At 47.7% G+C, this 22806-nt stretch overlaps 1 protein-coding gene across 1 annotated transcript in view; it reads right to left on the reverse strand.

The window, feature by feature from the left end:
- The window catches only part of CLNK (cytokine dependent hematopoietic cell linker), a 76164-nt gene extending 57550 nt beyond the window's left edge, over positions 1-18614 (reverse strand). Inside the window, exons 1-2 of the mRNA XM_032399892.1 lie at positions 18453-18614; positions 9153-9181 (exon numbers count right to left, since the gene is read on the reverse strand). The gene's annotated coding sequence lies outside the window, so the exon portion shown is untranslated. The remainder of the gene's footprint in view (positions 1-9152; positions 9182-18452) is intronic.
- Positions 18615-22806: the final 4192 nt, after the last annotated feature.

A 22806-nucleotide genomic window follows, 5' to 3' on the forward strand; every position in this document is an offset into this window, starting at 1 on the left:
TCGTGATCTCAGAGGTCGTGGGATCGAGCCCTGTGTCCAGCCCTGCATTCTGCACAGAGTCTGCTTGGGATTCTTTCTCCCTCTGCCCCCTCTGGCTCGTGCTCTCTCTCGCTCTCTAAAATAAATAAATAAATCCTAAAAAAAAAAAAAAAACACTTTGAAAAGAGTAGCCCTTGTGTTTCTCTGAAAATTCTGTGCTCATTGCCATTAATTTCTCTTGATGGCCGTTGCCTAAAATGCAGTATGTATGTCCGTACCTCTCCTATCTGCTGTTCTTGCAAAGCAGGGCGATGAGAAAGGAGGCTGGACAATTAAATCCAAACTAGGAAGGCTTGCTTCTTCTATGGAGGGTCAGCATCAGGTTAGAAGGACCCCCCCCCCCGCCTTCCCCCCCGCCCCAGATGCACCCAGTCATGACTCTGAGGGTGTCTGGGCCCGTGGAGAGGTTTGCTTGCCCCTCCCCCACCCTCTGGCCCACACATTGCATTTGCTGTAATCTGCCATACGTCTGTCTCCTGGAACACATTGGAAGTATTTCACGGGCAGGGGGGGATAGGTCTACTCACTCATCTGTCCCCAGCTCCAGGCACAGGGCCCAACATTGAACGCATGAATTCTTTTTTTTTTTTTTTTTTAAGATTTTATTTATTCATTTGAGAGAGACAGAGAAAGAGAGATCAGGAGGGGAGCAGAGGGAGAGAAAGACAAGCAGACTCCATGCTGAGCACAGAGCCCAACATCGGGCTGATCCCAGGACCCAGAGATCAGGACCCCAGCCAAAATCAAGAGTCAGACACTTAACCTACTGAGCCACCCAGTCGCCCCCTGGACAAACGAGTTCTTGACAGGTGTTTGTTGAGTAAGTATTATTCATGTGAGTTTTGCCAATGCTTGACTTGGACATGTTTTATGGAAGATTGCCTGGAGGTTGTCTAGTGCACTCGATCAATGCTCTGCTTTAAACTTTACCCTCAGATGATGCAGAGCCACCATAGAACTGCTCACATGATCTGCGGGGTTTTTTGCTTCCTCTAACTTAATTTTCCTAAATTGCATTATAGTGTCATGCTGTTAGTCCACACTGAGGAACACCATAAGCAGAAAACATTCTTATCACATCCTCTTTATTAGCACATATGTGAGAAGTTTCAAGCGGGTCTCAGGAGCTGCATGCTTCTCAACGATTAGTTTGCTTTGATTTAATGGAAAACACCAATTTTATAAGAGATTGCATTTTCCTTCCTCCTTTGGCTGTTAAGAATCTCAGGGCAAATTTCTGGCCTGTGTCCAAGTCACGCAGAAGACCACAGGATGATGTGTATTTCTACATCTTGCTCTGGCTTCATCATGTTCTTAGACTTTTGCCCCTCCACTCCGAATTCTCTTACCATACCAAAATATGCAGTTAATAGCTGGGGATTTGTGTTAGCATGCCCAAACCTTGTGTAGAGTGTAATGTGTAAATTAATGAAAGTTTGGCTCAGTGGAAACACAGCTCTCTGGAATTTCCTTAGGACCAGTGCATAGGGAAGTGTTAATTAGCCAAAGCTAATTTCCTTGAGATAATGAGTAGGCAGGAACAGAAGTCTGTCTGCACCTGCCGCCAGGTCCCAGCCCATCCCGGTGGTAGGACTTGCAGCTACTGCTGTCCTGGGGCACCGATGACACCTTCCTGACCCAACACAATTACACCCCTACCTAGAGCCGTGGTGGAGAAACCCACAGGTTTTCCAGCCTTTCACAGTAACAATCTGTACTCTCTCTTGAATTGAGTTAAATTAATAAGGTCACCCTTAAGGACCAGCTGGCCTGGAAGGAGCAAATGAGCACTGAAATTGTGGGGATCTGCTCTGGCCCACAGGATCTAGGAAAGCAGCTCCGCTGTCTGATTCAGAGTTTGATACAACTTCATTTGAGGAAATTGGCCTCATCGGATGTGGTCATTATACCGACATCACCACAGAGAGCTGTGGGGTCTCTTCCTTCACGAGCTTGCAGCCTGAGACTCTCCTGGGTCCCCCAAATATGTTTCCTGCCACTTCTGAGTCTTTGCTTGGGTTTTTTCCACCTGGAGTCCCTACCTCCTCTGTGTTGCTTTCCACAAGGCTCGGTGCCCTTTGAGATCCTCCTGGGGCTTCCCTTTCTGACCATGGTAGGTAACTTTAATGTCACAGATTGTGAGTCCTCTGCTTTCAGATCCATATTAGGAGCTTGTTCATTACTGAGCTCTTATTTTAAAACAAAAGCAATGCCTTTTTCAACATTCAACTCAACATTCAACTCAACATTCAACATTCAACTCAACATTCAAGAGTTACTTTCTGTCTCACGCACTGTGACACCTAAATAAAAATAGGCAGCATGTACTCGCCCCCCTCCCCCCTTTTTTAAAGATTTTATTTATTTAGAGATCACCTGAGCCGGGGCAGGGGCAGAGGGAGAGAGAGAATCTCAAGCAGACTCTGCACGAAGCATGGAGTCTGACATGGGGCTTGATCTCACGACCCCGAGATCATGACCTGAGCCCAAATTGAGAGTCGGACGCTCAACCAACTGGGCCACGCAGGTGCCCCTGTACTTGGCTCTTCTTTAGGGCAGGAGTGGTCTTTATCTGCTGCAGTACGTATGTTACTAACAATGCAGTTTAGAAATGTAATTTTAAAAGCATAGTTTTAAAACTGTAAATCAGTGCATGTCACTCATGCTCCATGGAATGCCCCTTGGAATCCAGATTCTCTTCTGTGGCCCCCAGCCCCCAGCACAGGCTGGTTCCTGCCCCCTCTCTGATCGCATCTCTTTCTAGTTTCTTCCTCGCCTCTGAAATTAGCTACATCAGCTTCTTTTCAATTCTCTCCAGTATGCCAAGCTCCTTCCACCACAGAGATCTACACGCACTGGGCCACAGTCCAGAACATTCTTTCCTCAGCTCTGCCTATGTCTGGGTCCTTTTCATCCATCAGATCATGTCTTAAATGTCATCTTCCTGGGAGGACCCTCCCTGACCACCAATCTTAGGTAAAAATGAAGGAGCACCTCTCCAGCCCCGGTCCTCACTACCTCAAGCACCTCACACGGCTTTGAGGATGCTGTGAGGATGTGCACCGAGCCCCATTTCCTCGGCTGGCACACATTTCCCAGTGTGCCTTGCACCGGGTGGCCATGGCATGGTGCTCTAGCCACTGGGACAAGGTGGGTGCATGTGCACCACTCCTGGGTGACCCACTTGACCCTCTCCTTCTCTTGACCCTCTCGACGCTCATCTTGCCTCAGTGGCTGGCTAGAGATAAAAGACCCCGAGGTCCTCAGGGATAATGGGTAAAAGGAGAGTGAATCCCGAATGAGCGTTTGGGGAAAAGACTTCCTTCGATCCACATCGGATTGTGATGTGAACAAGAAATAAATCTTTGTTTTATTAAACTACTAACATTTGTAGTTCATGCATTATAGATGTTAGCCCTTCCTGATTAATACACTCTTTTTTGGTTTCCGCATAGCATACAGGAGCAAAGCAAGCCAATAAATATGCTCTGTAGTTATAGACTCTGGTGCCTGCCTCCCCCAAGGCAGTGCTGAGATTCAGGCCCTTGATCACTCCTGTAAGCCGGTATATGGCAGGCGCGCAGCGAATGCACAGTGTGGAAACACTCCAGCATCGAGAGCCAGCGATAGAAAAGCAAGGAGAACCCGATCTCCTCCCTGGCTGAGTGAGCTTGACACCCCCTCCCGCGGGCCCCAGACCCCCACCACAGACGCACCCCAAACCCTTCCAGGTCTTTGAGTCTTCCTGGGGCCGAAGGATAGGCTGGCTCCTCCCAGAGAGCCATTTTCTAAAAAGACGAAGGAAGTTTACCCAGCAGCTTTTCACATCATCCTGGAAGAGTTACGCTCATGTGTCTGCGGAGGGTCATTCATCAGCCCCTGACACCAGACTGCTCTGGAGAACAACGGACTCTTGCGTTCCTCTCAAGGAAACAACATCTCTTTACAGAAGACAACATTCCCTGGAAAGTTATTTTTAGAAGGGAAGTGAAGATGAATATGTGTCATCTCCGGAGGTTTCCCGATGACCCCAGCCCTTGGCTATCAGCTTGGACACCTCTTCTCAGGACCACAGAAGTATGAAAAAGGCCTCTGGCCAATGGCCATCCAGTTAAGGTCCCCCGACCACTTGCATCTTGGGTGCTTCCAAAAAAAAAAAAAAAGAGAGGAAAGAAAGCAAAACCGGGCCCCCAGTGCAAAGCAGTTACTTTCTGCGCAAGCTTCTGTGGTGACATCTGCTCACACGATGTTGTAGACCGCTGGCTTAGAAGCTCCAACTCCTTCCCATGGGAGACGGGCCATGCAAGTCAGATTCAGCTAGAGAGAAGCTCAGGCTATCTGCACTCGTAAACACGTCCTTGAACGGAAGCCCCTGGGAGCGCAAGGCTGGTGCGTTTTAGCGCCTTTACTGGGCAGGGGTGCTGGATGCACCCCCAAGGGCTGGCTCCATGGGATGGTCGCCTTCAAAGGCAGTCACCGGCTGAAACAGTTCCCAGCAGTGCCATCAAGAGAATCTACTTCTCTGGTGGGAGAAGGGAAGTGAGAGTAGGGAGCCTGCAGCACTTTAGAAGTTCCTGTTTCTCTGGGAAGTGGAGTCACCGAGCTTTGCAGATGATGGCATTCCCAAACCAGCCAGGTTCCCCAAGCAGATGCAGCTTCTGTGTTCATGGCAGTCACAAGATTTTGGAGGGCGGGGGGCGGGGAGAGGTGTGGTGAAGGTGAGCGTGGGCTCCGGCTCCAGAGGCTGCCCCTGGGCTTGCTCATCAACACGTGGTGACAAGGGAGAGGCCAGCGGGTCCCAAGGACCTGTCACTAGGAACTCTGAAGAGGAGATGGCTGTGTGTCTCCCCACGTCCACTTTCCCCATCCGTCCTGGAAGCCGTGGCCGTCAGCTGCGTACATGGGCAACTAGACCAAGTACTTGCTACACATCCCAGTCTTCCTCGTGGTCATGTGTGCCCATGACTCTATGTTTTGGTAAATGGAAGAGGCAGAGAATCAACTCACAATTTTCAGGAAACTTTCAGAAGAGCAATTGTTGGGCACTGTTGATTTCTTCTTTTTCTTCCCTTCCTCCCTCCTGCTGCCTGGAACACGGCTATCAGTCTTTTAGGCAATGGGATTGAGGCCAATACCAGGGAGGAAGCAGCATCTCTGAGGACCTGGGGGAGCAGAGCTGCCAAATAGCCTTGCACGGCTTACCTCCGGACTTGACTTACGTAGAAGTAAATAAACATGTCACATTTAAGCCCCCGTGATTTCTTTCTGAACATGTCTTTCAGCCTTTACTGTTTTATCTCTTTTCAGAGGTCAGCTTTGGAATTCACCAAAAACGTAGCGGAGCCTCTGATGAAAGGCATGAACGCATATCTCATGGGAGCTGCATGATGAAGTTAGAAGTTCTAGGTTTAAAACCTGGCCCGATTCTGGCCACGTGACCTAAGACAAGCCCGTAAGCCTCAGCTAACTATCAGCTTGTAGAATGAGAAGAGTAGTGTCCGCCCCAAGCAGCAGCTGAGAAGTTTGAAAAAATAACCCCCTGGCTGTGTGTCCCCCCAGTGAACACCTGTGTTTCGTGTTTCAAGTTCAACTTCATGACCAAATCTTTTCCACTCAGTCCAGATTGTGAGTCCTCTGCTTTCAGATCCATATTAGGAGCTTGTTCATTACTGAGCTCTTATTTTAAAACAAAAGCAATGCCTTTTTCAACATTCAACTCCGTTGACGTGGCTCTGTCGAGTCTCCCCAGTGGTCCATCAAGCTGGCGCCCCATCCGGCTGTGAGGCTCAGGGATTCAGTGACAGGGTTGGTTGACAGCCTCAGTTTAAAGATGAAAAGACTGCTTGCCCCAGCATGAACAAGAGCACTGGGGCAGATCTGAGTTCTACGCTGCTGACTTCTTCCCAGGGATCTAGCTTCTCTTGGGCTCAGTTTGCCTAATCTATAGTGCATTATCAGCACCCGACAGCTAAATTAAAGACGTCTGTAAAATGCCTGGCACAAACTAGGGACTCATTATGTATGTTAGTTTCTTTCCATTTTCTCTCATTCACGGGGCCTAGGTCTCGCTGATGTCATGGGAGAAGGAGTTTTCAAATTCTGGGCTCCAGACCTATGGCCCCGGGTTCTTTTCTCTACCTGTGCTGCTTTCATCAGTGTTTGTCTTTTAGGAACCGCGAGGTTTCTCCTGAAATTCAAATAAAATATTCTGAGACAGTTGTTGTCCCGAGAATTGACAGCAGCTTTTTGGTGGAGACAGTCTTGATAGTTTCCTTTTTATTTATTGTTGCTTCAACCGGTGATTTTCCAAAGACAGTCCTAGCACTACGTGAGCTGGCATTATCTTGGGAAGGGCAAGGACTCGCTGGTCTTGGTACAGATCTGTGAAAGCACAGACCCTGGAGTGGGCTTGAGAATACACATTTGTGACTATAGTGATTCTGATACACATTTTATTTTATTTTATTTTTTAAAGATTTTATTTACTTATTTGACAGAGAGAGACACAGCGAGAGAGGGAACACAAGCAGGGGGCAGTGGGAGAGGGAGAAGCAGGCTTCCCGCCGTGCAGGGAGCCCAATGCGGGGCTCGATCCCAGGACCCTGGGACCATGACCTGAGCCAAAGGCAGACGCTCAACGACTGAGCCACCCAGGCGCCCCTGACACACATTTTAAAGACAACTGTGAATTCCTGTGTTTACCAATCGTGGACGACTTGAAATCCTGGCTTGTGCTTAGGAGACCTCGGGGAACACCTTTTCCCAGCAATTCAACCATCAACCTTTCACACTGTTTCTGTCCACCCATTTTGCCAACATCTTGGGGGGAGAACCAGCCTCTGCCAAATTAATACAAGTATTGCAATGTCTAGAAATGGGCCAGCAGGGGGCATTGGATGCTCACATATCCCATTCTTGCCTTTCCTCCACCTACTTCTAAAAATCCTTATTAATTTTTCTTTTAAAAGTGGGGGAAACCAACTTTCAAGACTGCTTTCCTTAGGAAAAAACAAAACAAAACAAAAACAAAAACAAAAAACAAAAACAAAACAAGTGCCCCTGGACAAAATGAAACTTCTTGTCCATTTAATTGAAACAGCCAATGTGTATCTTTATCAAGGTTCTTACTGTGTACGGTACCTTAAGAGCGAAGGACCACTTTCTAAATCGGGCTATCTTCTTTAATTTCCTTCTTTAATCAGTGGAAGGAGAGAAACTCCTGAGTTTATTTTATGGAAAAAACATGGCACTGTTCTCTATAAATCAGCCTTACAGAAGATATTGGTATTAATAGATTGTCCAAGTTTGGATATGGGTCTGTCTTTTCCAGGCCTGGAATATATATATATATATATATATATGCTGAAAACAATATATATATATTGTTTTCAGCATACAAAAATATATGCTACTGTAGAAAATTTATAAGGTACAGATAAGCAAAAAGAAGGGAATAAAAATTACTATAAAGTCCCCATAACAAGACGACCACTAAAAATACTTGATCGTAGCCTGATCACTCACACACATACATGCACACATGATAGAGCCTATGTAGGTCTGAGCACACTGTTTTCTCGCTTGCTCCATCATATAATAGCATACTATAACACATCCATGTCGATAAATATGCTTCAATGTCATCTTTTTTAATGGCTATATAGTATTCTCTCCTATGGATGCCCCACCATATTTTCAATTAAGCCCATGGTAAAGAATTGCAAACAACTTAAAAATATCTAGAAATGTTACAAATATTGTGGCAAACAACCTGTTATGTGAATCATGTGTATCTTTAATTATATCAGTTCTGTTCTGTTTTAATAGATACTCGCCATGGTTCATAAACATGCATAGGCTGGGGTGGTGTGATTTGCTGTTAATATTTTTGGCAGAATATAGATTCCAGTGTGTACGGGCAGGCCTGGGCAGCTTTATCTCAATCAGCTCTCTTGGGGTTTTGATTTGTTTTTGTTTTTTCCCCCCTGCTTCTCTCTCTTGAATGTTGTTAATGAAATGGAATACCCACCTGTCAGTTTTTCTTTATCTTCAGGAATGTGGAAAGCGGGTGAAGGGAGAGGGATTTATAACTTGCCAGCCACCGCATCAGATTGGCAATTTCCTTTCCAGGCACCATCCCCTTTGGAAGTGTCTAGAGTACACCCAAGACTCTAAGTGGGTAGTGGGAAGGGATGAGAGGTAGCAAGCCAGTGGAGGGAGGTATATTTGGGATCAAAGGCTCCAGTACAGTCTGGAAGTATCTACCTTGACAGAATGTAACCTTTGTTAGCAAAGGACTGGGAAACTTACTTAAAGCATTTTCTGTAAGAGGGATTAGAGCTGGGTGCTTGTTTCTTATTTATATTCATACTTGCAGTTTTGATTTTGCTTTTCTCCACTTCTCATGGCTCTTTGGGACATGCTTAGTGCTGGCTACATGCTCCAACATGCACCATTATGAACCTTGGAGCTCATTTGCAGATTGCATCACTTCCTATGATTCTATCCCTTCTTTGCACACTTCTTGTCTATTTCTCACTTTATTCTGTCTCTTTGCAGCCATCATTTATGGCCACCAGCTTTCTAGGGACGTTCTATTGGACTTTCCCTGAAATAATGATGCTCCAAGATGAATAGTACATACTTTTACTCAAACTTTAATGGGATTCAGAACTAGGCTCTAAAAAAGATGCAATAGAAACATAAAATTAATCAGTCATCTGCTTAACACATATTTTGGGGGAAAGCCATTATATAGAGTTCAGTTGAACGAGCCCTACCGAGTGGCCACAACGCTGACATTTAGGCAGACTTTCACCCATTTTACAGATGAAGGAACTCGGGCCTGGAGGGATCTGTGCTTCGTCCCAGGCTTCACAGCTAAGAAGTGGGGAGCCAGGGTTCCCCATCAGCCTACCAGCTTCCAAAGCTTCTGGAAGTCACAGACCAGGCTGCACCCCAGGAACAGCCAGAGGGAGAGACCGTCAGTGGCTAATGCCAGTTGGAACAGGCTGATAGTTTTATCAAAGGAAAAGCAGAAGAGAATGGAAGGAAGACTAACAGTCCCATGCTGACATTCCCACCGCTCAGGCGACGGAGGGCCCCTGACTTACCTGCGGTGCTGTTGATTTGAGGCCATGACCTAGGGCAGAAAAGAGAACCAAGGTCAGTGTCCATGGCATGTGGGTCACACACCTTCCCCAGAGGAGTGTGCAGCCATCACATGCATTTCCCAGATCAGCCTACGGAACGATTTCCTCGTGTTCATATTGTTCTAGATCTAAAACAACATCTCATTACAGAGAATCCGGAAAATAGAAAAATGCACAGAGAAGAAAACAACTCTGCCCCAGGTAATATTTTGGCAAATCTGCCATACATATGTGCATGTGTTTATGATGGGGTGTATGCATACATCTAAACATATAGCTGCATAAAAATAGCACAAGAATGTATGGGCTGCTGCTGTTAAAAATGCACTATATATCTCTAGCTATTATTCAAAGACATGGTATTTATTGGCTGTGATTTTTAGAGGGGACATTTAGGTTCTTGCTAGTCTTTATTATTGTGAATAATGTTGCAGGGAGCATCCGTGCTTGCATTTTTCATCTAATATCCAAATATTTCCATGGAGAGACTCCACCAAGTGCAGTGAAGGGGTCAGGCAATGGGGGTCTTCCAAACCCCTCACTGTAGATCACTCAGGTACCTTCCAGGTCGGTTGGGTCAATTTAGGTGCTAATCCACAGAGCAGGAAGTGACCATCTCGCTGCATCTCACCACCCTTAAATCCATCCTTTAAAATTATTCTACTTGGCACCTGATTCCTTATTTTACCTGTTTTAATTCCCTGATGCCTAGTGAGCCTGAATTATTATTATTATTTTCCAAGTGGTTTTAGGCCACTTGGATTTTTTCTGTTGTGAGTTGTCTGTATGTGTGTTTGTCCATTTTCTAGTAGGGTCTTTGCCTGGCCAGCACATTCACATTGGACAGTGTGCTTTTGGAAACACTTTTTGATTAGATTTTGGGCAAAGATCAGAAAAGCTCTGGGGCGGTGGAAGGCTCTGGAGGATGCTGCTTCTGTGAGCCAACTTGTTTGTGCCTTTAATAATCCTGGGCCTCACACGGCGCCTATCCTCCGAGGCTCTCAAAGTACGTCATAGGAGCAATTAATTGAGCATCGCAACACACGCCGGGTGTAAATATTTATGAGGCCTGGCTGGTGGCTGGGACATCGGGCCCCCAACAGTTAAGCTGGGAGCTGTGAGTAACCAGGAGGCCACGGCCCTTGAGTCTGGCTTCCTGCTCACCCTTTGTCCTCTGCCGTTTTAATACTCAGACTGGCCCTGTGGGGTGGTTAACACTGTCCCAAGTTTACGGATGAGGAAATGGGAGGTTCAGAGAGCTCTTCAGCTTGCCCAGCCCCACAGAGAGTGAGGGACCTGACACCAGCCTGTCGGATCCCCCGGTCCTCGCCGCCTCCCCGGCCCTGCCTTTGGGCGGTGGTGAGTCGGGAAGCAGTGTGCAGCTGTGGTCTCAGAGCCCTTGTGGTTCGCTCTTGGCGTCCTTTCAAGATGCCCGGGATTCTGCAGAAATTAGTAAATCAGCCAGGAAGGAGCAGATCATTTATCTGGGGCCTGAGAGCTCTCTCTTGACACTTTGAACACAGGGCCTCTTCCCTGACATCTTCGTCTTTGATTAAGGCCTCCAAAGGCTCCCCAGACCTGTCACTCGTGACACGTGAAATGTAAATATGTTCTCGCGATTGTGAATGGCGACCCTTGCCTGGAGGCAGCGAAGTGTGTAAGCCCGAGCCCAGGGGTGAGGAAGAGGATGCCCACTCTCTCCGGGGAGCCTAGCAAGAACTTTGGCTTTTAAGCTAGGATTCTGTCCTTCTTCTGACCTTGGCTTCACCTGGCTTTTAGAATCAAAAACCGTTAATGCTAACAAGCTCATCGGACGCAATGTTGTCCAATTTGTTGCTCCAAGTTTCGGACCCTCCAAGGCAGACGTGGGTCGTCTGACACCTGTGAAGATGGAGTCTGTCCCGCACTGAGCGAGGCTCCACTCCGGTGGGCAGGCTTTCCCTGCTTTGCAGGTGCCGCTCAAGTTCGGAAGAGGTAAGTGACTTGCCTGAAGTGGCCCAGCAAGCGATCGATCGGTGGAGCCAGGAATTGTCCCACTACTCTTATTATTTCCAAGCCTACAGCAGCGACGTAGACCGCCCAGCTCTCTGTGCCTGGGAGCTTCCTCCCGATGGTCCAGGCTGTCTGAAAGTGGCTTATCAGATCCACTCTGCCTCTCGGTGGGGTCCCAAAGCGATGGCGCTCATTCATATGTCATGTCTTCTGGGATTCTGCACCCCAGGGCTCTCTGTGCGTCAGTGCAAGCCAAATGAATTAGCAGAGGAAGCCTCAGCAGAGCCGGGAGCAGCACTGTTACTCCAGCTGAGCCCGGAAAGGGGGGAGGGAGGGGAAGAAGGCTGGAACCTGCCTCTGAGGGCCTGGGAAGGAGGGGGCCCCGGAGGGGACCTGGACTCCACAGTTATGTCTGGTTGGAGTGTAGACCAGCAGCTGACAAGGTACCTGAAAAGGCTGTTGTGTTAATGCTCTTTGCAGTCTGACAGCCCAGGGTGATTAGCAAAAGAAGCTGCTAGCAAACTTCATGGAGATCTGATGTGTTCTTTATGCTCAAGCAAGCCCCATGTGCTCGTTAGCAAGCTGCCTCTTGCCAGGGAACTACAAGGATGCTCCTTGGCTCCTTTGCATCAGTGGCATCCATAACACGGCCACATGAGAACGGGCCTCAGCTGGATGGTGGGCTGGCTTGGCAGCCACCCCTCTACTGTTCCCACCCCCTGCTCCTTCCACCTCTGGACCTGAGGGCAGCAGGCCTTCCTCTGCATCTCTGGCTCGTGCAGGCAGGTGTCCACGTCGTGGTGGGGGGAGTTCACGGAATATGAAATGAACAAGACTGACCTCCAGCTGTTTGTGGTTTTCAATATTTAAGCCTTATTACAAATAAGGATTTTTAATTTCTGAATTATTTTTAATTTTAATACTTCTTAATAATTTAATAAGCTTAATAATTTTTAATCCTGAACGGGCACTAAATTAAACCCATCCCTCCCTTCCCCCACCCCCTTGCTCCCTGGGAGAACTGGATCTGATTGTGTAGGCAGGGTGCACTTGCGTCTTACTTATCCATGGGAACATAGTTTGGATGGTGTGTTTTTCCTGTCCCATAGAGACAACATTGGGTCTTGTCTCCAGGCTCAAGCTCCTGGAGTGGAGATAATTCTTCATCGCCCCCTGGAGTGTGACATGTGTGGTCCCCTCTGGGTCTCCCCAGGCACCCCACTGCTGGAGAGAATGCACAGCAAGCCCCTTGGGAGATGGTCAGGGTGATTTCACCTGCCAGCCCACTCCCCGTCCCAAACCTCCAAGATTGACTGGTTCGGCTCCACGTCTCCCCTTAAGAAACTGCCTGCTTCTGACATTAAGAGCTAAAATTCTAATTTTTGTCAGACAATTGATAAGAGTTGCTAAACTCATTTTTAAATGCAATCTAGAGAGAAATGAAGGTGACTCTGAAGTTCTAAATTCATTGTCTTCTTCCCTCTGTTTGGATGCCTGCTCTGTGCTGGTTAAGTGTGAGCCTTTTATAAATCATTTCAGCAAATCTCCTGGCAACTCTTGGTGGACAGGAATCTTTATCTCAACGTTAGGGCTAATTACCAGAACTGGCCCTTTCGTTTTGTGGCTGTGTGGACTGAGGCCCAGGTTACCCTGCGAGGGGAGTTGGGGGTGCCACGGTTCCCATGCAGCCAGTCTGCAGGTGGGGTGCACCCTCCTTCCCCTCCAGCACTGGAGGGAGGTACAGGTTTGTATCAGGGAGTTGTGGGAGCTGAGGTCTGGAAAGGCATGGTGTGCTCATGCTCAGAGAATGAGGAACCAGCAGGGGTGAGCTAGAAGGCGTGCATGGTCCTGGAGGCAGGTGGAACTGGGTGAGGCACTAGGTAAAGCCTGCTCAGAGCTGCATCTCAGAAAGGCCATGCCGGTGTGCATTGGATCTCCTGGAGAGGGAAGGACATAGGTTCCTATGGGGCCACCACAGCCCTCCTCTGCTCATGTGGCACTTATCCAACAGAACTCACACTCTCATAAGCAGAACAGAGTACAACTCAATTTCTCAAACTCCCTCCACCAGGCCCCCAGCCCCTAAAAGGGAAACCAGGCACCAAATACAGAACATGCCTGGAACATGGCCTGGACTCACAAATGTGTGGCCAAGTAAGCATGAGTGAGTGCAGGGACGAGGGAATGAATGCAGGGCACAGGTGCACAGGGAAACGGAGATAAGAGGGGCGTCCCAAGAGTAGAGCAGCTTAGAGACCCATGGCCAACCAAGTCTGGGTCTCTACGTGGACCCGCCTGCCCCAGCAAGGCCTGGCAGAGTGTCCACTACGCGGGAGGAACCTGCTCTGCACGTGTGCACGCGTCCCACATGGACCCCTCTAGAACAGGCTGTCGTTTTCGTTACAGATCCCAGACTGGAGAACATCTCCCAACACCCACATTACTTTGAAGCAGATGAAACTCACACCAGGGTGGAATCAAGTCAATGCTCATATTTAATTAGTGAAAGAATGGGCTCATTCTTTGTTAAAGGAATCCTTGATTAGTTTCAAGAATCCTCCTCTTTTCTATTTTATTTTTACAAAACAAAACACATTTGTGGGGCATGCAGCTCCCCGAAGGGATCCTAGGGAAAACTCTGGAAGTGTGAATGCTTGCACCTCCCAGGACCCTCAGGGCTGGGGGAGCCCCTGTCTACCCCCGCAGGGTCCCCCGGGGGCCTGTGGGCTTCCTCACCTCTGAGCACTGCAGTACTGCTTGCTCTCCTAACACACTAGGAGAGTCAAAAGGCAGCGTGGAGTTATGAATTTCTTACTTTGTTAAACCTTGTGTTTTTTTCTTTCCTCAACTAGATTTTAAGTTCTCCGAGGACAGAACGCATGTCTTGTGACTCTGATCCCTTTCAAATATGGGCTCTCCATGTCCCTGACAAATACTGAAGGAGGAAAATCACCGTATCTGGCACTGGGATGGGTTACACCGCAGAGGAGCAGGGCGGTGCCCTGGGTGCCCTGCGCGCCCAGTTTGAATCTAGCGCCCCTCCAGCCGGTGAACGGCTCCCAAGCCCACGGCCTCCACCCTCTCCCCTGCCCTCCCTGACTTGTTCTGTCTTCTCTCTGCGTCTCTCCATCCTTTCCTGCTGCTAAAAGTTCCTTCTACCACCTATTTAAGTATCTAGTATGTGCCAGGCAACGGGGCATCGTACAAGCCCACGGCATCCTGGTGGGTCCTTCCAGCCCTTCTTCCTCCCAACCCTTCAGTAATGCTTCCTGAGCATCTACATGGGGAGCTCCTTGTGGGCGAGCCCAGGAAAGGGATGGGGCACCACACTGTAGTCCACATACCCTCTGTGAAAGCACTTGTGGCCCTCTGGAAAGCTCTCAGCCGGCCACACCTTTCAGAAAGATACTCCCCTTTCTGCCCATTGAGGAGGGCCAGAAGGAGCAGTATTCTTATGCATCTGTCAGTGCCATGGATGCTCAGGGCCCCTGGAGGCGGGGAGTGTGAAACCAGAGAGGTCAAGAGCAACAAGCAGCAGCCTCCCCCCTCCCCCACTCCCCCCCCCACCAGGTCTGTCTCCTGGGTGAGGGCTGCCTGCTGGGAGGGTCCAGCAGGGGGCCTCCTAGCACAGGAACAGGGCTCCTACATCTGAAGGGTAAGGACTGGCTCTCCTGGGCCCTGAGGAATTAAACCCACCTGTACCTTGCCCCCCACCTCCCTCCCGGGAATTAACTATCGCTGCAGGTGTTAGCGGCAAAAGGGGACAAATGGACAGTCAATGAGGTGAAGATTGGGAGCACTGGAGTGTGGGACGTGAGTGACAGTGTTAACCGTAGTGCTGTCGTCAGGAATGGGAAAAGACTCACTCGGAGTGTGAAGGCATGGCTGGGAACCTCGTGGGCAAGCCCTTAGCCTCACCGACCCTTAGTGCCCCCCGGGGGCCTGCGTCTGCTCCTATCAGTGCACGTGGCACAGGGTCTTGTGATCTGCAATACCAGTCTTCACTTTCCCCCGACCATAGACTGAGCATCTTGATGGCAAGGGCTGTGTCTTCGTCTCTGAATTTCCCTGTCCCCAACGCACTGGCCTGTCCCCACTTCCTCCTACCCTCTGGGCCCCCGTCTTGCATCTTCTTCACTCCTTCCCGTTTCCTGGAGGTAGTGGTTAAGGGCAGAGTAAGTGCTGGGCCCAGAGCCCTCCTACTCCAGCTCCGAAGCTTGCACGCTCAGTAACCATGCTGAAGTGGAGGTTCTCAAACTTGAGTGGGCACCGGAATCACCCGGAGGGCTTGTCTAAACACCGGTGCCCGGGGTCCACACCCGAGCTTCTGATTCCAGAGGTCAGGGCCTGAGAATCTGCATTTCTAAGAAGTTCCAGGTGGTGCTGTTGGATGCTGGTCCAGGGGCCACGCTCCAGGACGTGCCACCGTGAGGCTCTGTAAGAAGGTGCTTGTTCTTCTCAGGAGCACACTGCACATGCCCCTTCTCCATTGCAGTCTTTTTTTTTTTTTTTTTTTTCTCCATTGCAGTCTTGACACGAGCAGACTGGAGACTCACAGGAACAGAAAATGAAATCCACACGACCATGCCGACACAGCAGAAAGTTGTGGTCACTTAGAACCCAGGATTGACACTCGACTTGAGGTTAGACTCTGAATCCAAATCCAGCTGTCACCAGGGACTAGCTTGTGACTGACCACAAATGGAACCTCTCTCAGACTCTTTTCTCGTCTATAAAATGGGAATTAGAATAACTACTTCAGAGCAGTATTGTGAGGATTAAATGCCAAAATTCCTTTCGTGGTGGCTGGTGCATGTCAGGCACTTAACTACGGATTTGAGTTTGGACTCGATTGGAAAACATCTATCAGTGTGTTTCCGTTTTCTACACATGTGGGGACGTGGCACAGGATAGGAGTGGATATTGGGGATTTAGCCCAGTGAATTCCATGGGGAGTTTTGGGTGCGTTCGTATCAGTAGTGTGGACGTGTCATGGATGTGGATGTGGTCCTGTGTTTTTCTTGGATCATCTCCTGGACCGCATCAGCTGGGTGGGGCCCCAGCACTCAGCATCTGTGCGTGCATCTTGTGTGGCCCGGAGGCGCATGCCTGTTTGAGTGTGTGTGTGGGGGTGGCCGGGGACAGCCCTCTGCACCTGTCGGGGGAGCTGACCCCTCACCTAACTAAGGGCTGGCGGTATCGAGGGGAGCCTCATGGAGTGCCAGGGCTGTTTTAGATACCAGTAACGATATGGAAAAATCTAAGGTTTACCATACCACACCCGGCTCATCAGCCTTGGGGAAGTTATTGATCCTGGGCATGCCTTCTTCTCTCCTATAAAAAGGAGACTGGTAAGACCGGAACTGTGGGGCTCCAGGGAGACACCGCCTATTAAACTCTTAAAACGGTGCCCAGTGTATGGTCACATGATGGTCACATGACCACTCAGTGATCATTAGCCAGTTATTTATTGAGAACCTACTATGTTCCAGGCGCGCTACAGGGGTCACCCATTTATTTCCCACACACGTGCACTGCTTTACATACAGGGGTCAGTGGGGGACAAGGCAGCCTACTCATTTGCTTTCAAATACCATTTCTAAAGCCTATGAGGCGCTGAGATGGGAAATGGGCTTGTCAGAGTGAGGTCGCTCCGTGAGTGAGCGCGTCGGGTGACACTGAGACCCGGCGCCCCGGGCTGGTTCTCTGCGCAGCCCCGCCTGCCCGCGGCATCCTCCTTCTCTCCTCGCCGCCAAGTGCTGATAATTGTAATTTGTACGGAGAATGAGTTCATGGGTTTAATAGTTCTTGAACTAAGACAGTAGACCCAAATATGTAGTTTTCAGACATTTTGATTTAATTTGTATATCTCAAATACTAATTTATAACTCATACAATACTTTCATTATAAAATACGCAGTGGTACAGAGATTTGTATGCATACGGGATTTTTTTTTAAATTTGGGTTTATAAATGGTTTGGAACAGGTTGCAGAAACCTCGTCTGTTGCTCTTTTTAATATATCTTGAGCATGCTATGACACATCCTGAAATAATTTGCTGTGGAAAAAAGCACTGTTCTTTCTCTCTCTCTTTCTCAAATGTAGCTGTAAATATTACTTTGATGTATGTGATTGCTGCAACCATCTTCATTTGAAGGAAGTCTTCTAACCCTTCCAGCTCCCATCTCTTGCTATTGTCAAGAAATAAGAAAAACTGACTTAAAATGCATTATTCAAATGTATTTAATGTAAACGTTGAACAAGTCTGAGAACAGCCACAATTTTTCCTTTGCTTAATGTGGTTTTGACAATATTTCAAATATTCTGTTTTACAGGCATTCATTTACTCTTCTTAGGGAAAATAGTTCTTCAAGTAAATCTTAGGATGCTAATAAAGCCCCAGGGCCTGGCACATAGTAGGAACTGAATGGGTGTTTGGTGGTTGACCTGAATTGAAGTGTGCTGGGTTGCAAGTTGTGGTATAACATGCTGAGACCCTCGCGGGCCTCTGGGCGGAGAGACTGCTCGGGCAGGGCTCAGTGAGGGAGCTCTGGCAGGGTACAAGGAGACCTGCAACCCTCTCTGGGCATCAGGGTGTTGCCCAGGGTCTGGCTGCTGGGCAATGACAGAGCTGGATTGGGCTTCAGGATTGGGATCTTGTCATTTCACCAAGTTAGTCCCCATTCTGAGCTTTCAGGCTTTGAGCCCCTTGGAGGTAGGACTTTGTCTTTTATCTCTGCATGTTCCCTAGCCTGTGCAAGTCCTAATGTCATGACTGCTTAGTAAATGTTTGCTCAGCTGAAGGACAAAGAGAAGAAACCACATAGGCACATGGCTTCCTCTGTTCTCCTCGCTTGTGAGAGCTGGTGGTGGGCTCGTGGCCTGATGGCATCTGTGATCCATCATTTAAGTCATTCACAAGCTGAGAATGGAAGTTTCCGTCTTCGTGGCTGTCTCCTGGGCTGTTTGGACCCCTGGTGGGTGGTGGAAGTAGTCCTCGTCAGAAATGCTGGGGATGCCTTGGGGCTTCTCAACCTTTCCCTGCATTGCATGCGTGCTGGTACTTCAACCCACGTGAGTTTCTTTTCCTTCTGAACCTTGGTCTCCATGTGACCTCTAAGACCACTGGCAGCAATAAAATTCTATCACATTAACCTGGTGTGTGTGTGTGTGTGTGTGTGTGTGTGTGTGTGTGTGTGGTGGTCAGCTGATTTGCCACAGACTCAAAATTTTCACTCCTCTATGAATAAACAAGTAAATATTCTGACCTATTTTTCGGCAGACAGAGGTTCTGGAATTTCAAATCACTGGATCCTTCTTTTGTTGTCCTTCTGTTGCCCCTGGGATGAAAGAAAATAGATTACAGTCAGGAAATAGCAAGAAGCTAGGGGAAAAAATTAATTAAGTGCATTCATTCATAGAATCAACCACCCAGTCAGATTTAAGTAATGAACATCTCACAAATAATTCCAAATCTCTCTTTGCATTTCCACTGGGGTTAAAAAAATCTGTGTTTCAAGTAATTTAATCATTTTAAAATATATATATATATATATATTTTAATGTAAGAGCTTTCTTTTATAAGGGGCAGTAGTGTGGGGTGAAGAAGCACCCCAGTCAGGATGAAAATGTGGCCTGCTGTCCCACATCAGCAGGCTCACCGCCACACCCTCCCTGTCTCTGTGACATTGTTCTGTAAAATGAAGAGCATCAGACCTTCACCACGTGGTTGATGGGAGGCTCTCAAAGAAGGACAGTGCCTGTGGGCCAAGGAATGTTCTAGATGCTTCCTATGTTAGTCGAATTTGACCCCAGGCTAGCAGACATCATCCAGGGTAAGAAGGCAGATTACTTAGCAATAGCAATTCAGATTCAAATTATATTTATTGGAATTCTATATAATTTAGATACTTTGCTATGGCCTTTACTGTGAAAAGATTAAATTATTTTAAATTGAGTTAATTTGCTCACACTATCATAAACCATCACTATTATGCATCCCTCGTTCATTTAATTAGCCAAATTTAATATACTTCCATTTCTTTTGCAGGTATCTCATGAGCTTTAGCAGACATTTATTGATAACAGTTTCGTCCGCAAATGCTCCTCGACAGCTACCTCGTTAGCTCGGCTGACCTCCTTGTCCTCCTGGTTCCCACCATGTGGGGCAAACTTGCTCTTCTTGGTCCTTGGACTTTCTCTACCCCCACCCCCGGCCTCTTTCAGATACTGTTTATTGTCTCCCTTCTGTCTCTTCTGCTTCTGAGCTCAGCACAGGTGTCAGGTCCTCAGAAGAACCTTCCCTGCCCTCTAAGACTGGCTCCTTCACAGTGTGTGTCTGAGTTGTAATTTTCCTTTTGTCTTAACTCGTAGCTTGTGATCAGGTCTGCTAAGCTAGCTCAACGACCATGCCCTCGAGAGCAGAGAGGCTGTGCATCCGTAGGGTGGGGGAGAGCGCCTGGTCTGCAGCGGGCCCTCAGTAGGAATGCCTGTGCACGCAGGAGTCAAGGACCCTGGGAAATGCCTATCAGTGACCGGAGATTGTCCATCTAGGATTTTGTGTGCAGCCTATAGGCTGTGATGTGATAAATAAGAAAATTCAGTGAGGGGCGCCTCGGTGGCTTAGTTGTTTAAGCATCTAGGCTCAGATCATGATCTCAGAGTCGTGGGGTGGAGCCCTGCGTCGGGCTCCACGCTGGGTGTAGAGCCTGCTTAAGATTCTCTCTCCCCCTCTACTTCTCTCTCCCTCTTCATTTGCCCCTCCCCCTGCTTTCTCTTTCTCTCTCTCTCAAATAAATAAATATTTTTAAAAAATTAGTGTGGGGTGCCTGGGTGGCTCAGTCGGTTAAGCATCCAAGTCTTGGTTTCGGCTCAGGTCATGATCTCAGGGTCCTGGGATCCAGCCCCAGGTTGGGTTTCGTGCTCAGCGGGGAGTCTATTTTAAGGATCTTTCTCCCTCTCCCTCTGCTCCTTCCCCTGCTCATGCTCTCTCTCTCAAATAAATAAATAAATCTTTAAAAATAAAAAAAAATTAAAATAAAATTAAAATATTTAGTGAGTCATTTGGATATTGTTCATTGTGTAAATTGACACAAAGAAAGATGATGGTGTTATTTTGTTATTTTTCATTTGATTTTTTCATCATTTCATGACTTCAAAAATTATTTAATTATTGTATTATTTCATTATTTTCTATTTATCTGGGTAAAGCTTGATTCATGCCTACATCGGCACCCCGACTTCTAAGTTCTTGACGTGGGCATCTCTTTCCTGGACCTTTCTGCTTGGTTATTCTCCAGCAGACACAGGCCCTTTCCCAGTGAGTGGCTCCATTGCTCATATAGTTTCCAAACCAGCAGCCTGGGCACTAACCTTGAGTCTCCTCTTTCCCGCCCCCATCACCAACAACTCCATGCTCTGTTGGCAGATCCCCGGATGTCTCCTCTCTTGCCCCTTCTTTCTTGCTCTATTCTGTCTTCGTTCTGCTCTCTTTATCTGAGGTCTAACCCCCAGTATCAACCCCTTACCTGCTTTCCTGGCCTCCTGGGCTCCAGTCCACCCACCAAAATGCCACTGGAGTGACCTTTCTTTCTTTTTTTTGACCTTTTCTATTGTGTGTTTTATTTTATTTTTAAAATTTTTTTAATTAACATATGATGTATTATTTGTTTCAGGGGTACAGGTCTGTGATTCATCAGTCTTACACAATTCACAGCGCTTACCATAGTACATAACTTCCCCAATGTCCATCACCCAGCCACCTCATCCCTCCGAACCGCCCCCCCCCCACCCCGCCCCAGCAACCCTCAGTTTGTTTCCTGAGTCTCTTATGGTTTGTCTCCCTCTCTGGTTTCATCTTGTTTCATTTTTCCCTCACTTCCCCTATGATCCTCTGTCTTGTTTCTCAAGATCCTCATATCAGTGAGATCATATGATACTTGTCTTTCTCTGATTGACTTATTTCACTTAGCATAATACGCTCTAGTTCCATCCACGCCGTTGCAAATGGCAAGATCTCATTCCTTTTGATGGCTGCATACTATTCCATTGTATATATATACCACATCTTCTTTATCCATTCATCTGTTGATGGACATCTAGGCTCCTTCCACGGTTTGGCTATTGTGGACATTGCTGCTATAAATATTGGGGTGCATGTGCCCCTTCGGATCACTACATTTGTATCTTTGGGGTAACTTCTAATTAGCAGGATATTATCAAGTCACCTCCCTGCTTGAAAATCCACACCACTTGCCCCTTCTGGGGGACAAAATCCAAACTCATTCCCATGGTAGCCGAGATGCCTCAGTGGCCTTGAACACAATTTCTGTTGTCTGTGTCTCTGTTCCCTCCCATCCTGTCCCCCCACCAGGGCCCCACACTGTCCTCTCTCTGGGCCCTACCTTTGCATGTTCCCACATCACTGATTAGATTTTTCTTTGGCCTCCTCTCCATCTGCCAAAAACCTTTCCATTCTTCCAGGTCTAGTTCCAATGCTACTTTCCTGCGAGTTCTGTCCTGCTTCCTCTTTAGGACTTTTGGTATATCTCTGTTTTAATGTTCGTTATTTGTTCATGGATCTGTTCATTCATTAACTCAACGAACAGATATCAGATCTACTCTGTACCAGGCTGGATGCCACGCAGCGGGATGCAGTTGTTAAAGAAGATGAATGGAGTCTGCCTCATGAATCTTACTGCTGTTGGGGAGATAGGCCATAAACAAGTAAACTATCTTTTTTTTTTTTTTTTTAAAATCACAGTGTCTTGTATGTGCCTGTTCATGTGGTCATGTCCCCCTGGACTGGCGGCTTGATAGTATAGCCATATCCTGGGAATTGTTTCTCTCCCAGCACATTGGCTACCTGACCTCAGGAATGTCTGTAAGATATGAATAGATGCATCAATAAAGAATTGACAAAAGGGCCTGCCCGTTTGGGCTCATCCACAGAAGCACCCTTCCTGTGCCGAATCCTGTGGGTCTCTCTGCTACCAGGGAAATTCTGACCTGTCCCTGCACAGAGAAGGAGGCCCTTGGTATCATGTCAGAGCATTTGTGTTCTCTGACAGCCCACATAACGTTTGCCTAAATGGCTTTAACTAGTCCCATTGTAGGAGAATGGGAAAGATTCTGAGAATTTCCTCAACCTCTTTTTAGATACCTTAAGAACCCAACATGCGGAAGCTACCTTTACTTTTCTAGATAATTTGCTTTTGACTTTTTAACTTTAAGAAAAGAGAGTTGAATTCAAAGTTTTTTTCTATTTGATGTTACAACAACCCTCAGCAGTAGATGGGCAAGTCTCCTTCTCAGCTCCAAGATACAGATGAGGACACAGGGGCCCTGTGAGCAGAGGGGGTTTGGCTAGAGTGACCAGGCTTGTTGCAGGCCAGGGCTCTGACTTCCGGCCAGGTGCATGTCAGATGTGCTTTAGGGGAACCAGGAGCCAGTGATTTCCAGAAGCTCAGAGCCAGGCCCCTCTGAAAACCACTGAGGAACAGAGAGAAAATGGGTCTGAACTCCTCCCACAACGGATTATGTAAGGAAAATATTAACGAAGCTGGCCAATAAATAGCCATTTACCTGGATAGTAAGTAGTTAAAGTCTATTTGCTTTGGAAAT

The sequence above is a fragment of the Phoca vitulina genome, unplaced genomic scaffold (genome assembly GCF_004348235.1).
Source record: "Phoca vitulina isolate PV1807 unplaced genomic scaffold, GSC_HSeal_1.0 scaffold3, whole genome shotgun sequence".
NCBI classification, from domain to species: Eukaryota; Metazoa; Chordata; class Mammalia; order Carnivora; family Phocidae; genus Phoca; species Phoca vitulina.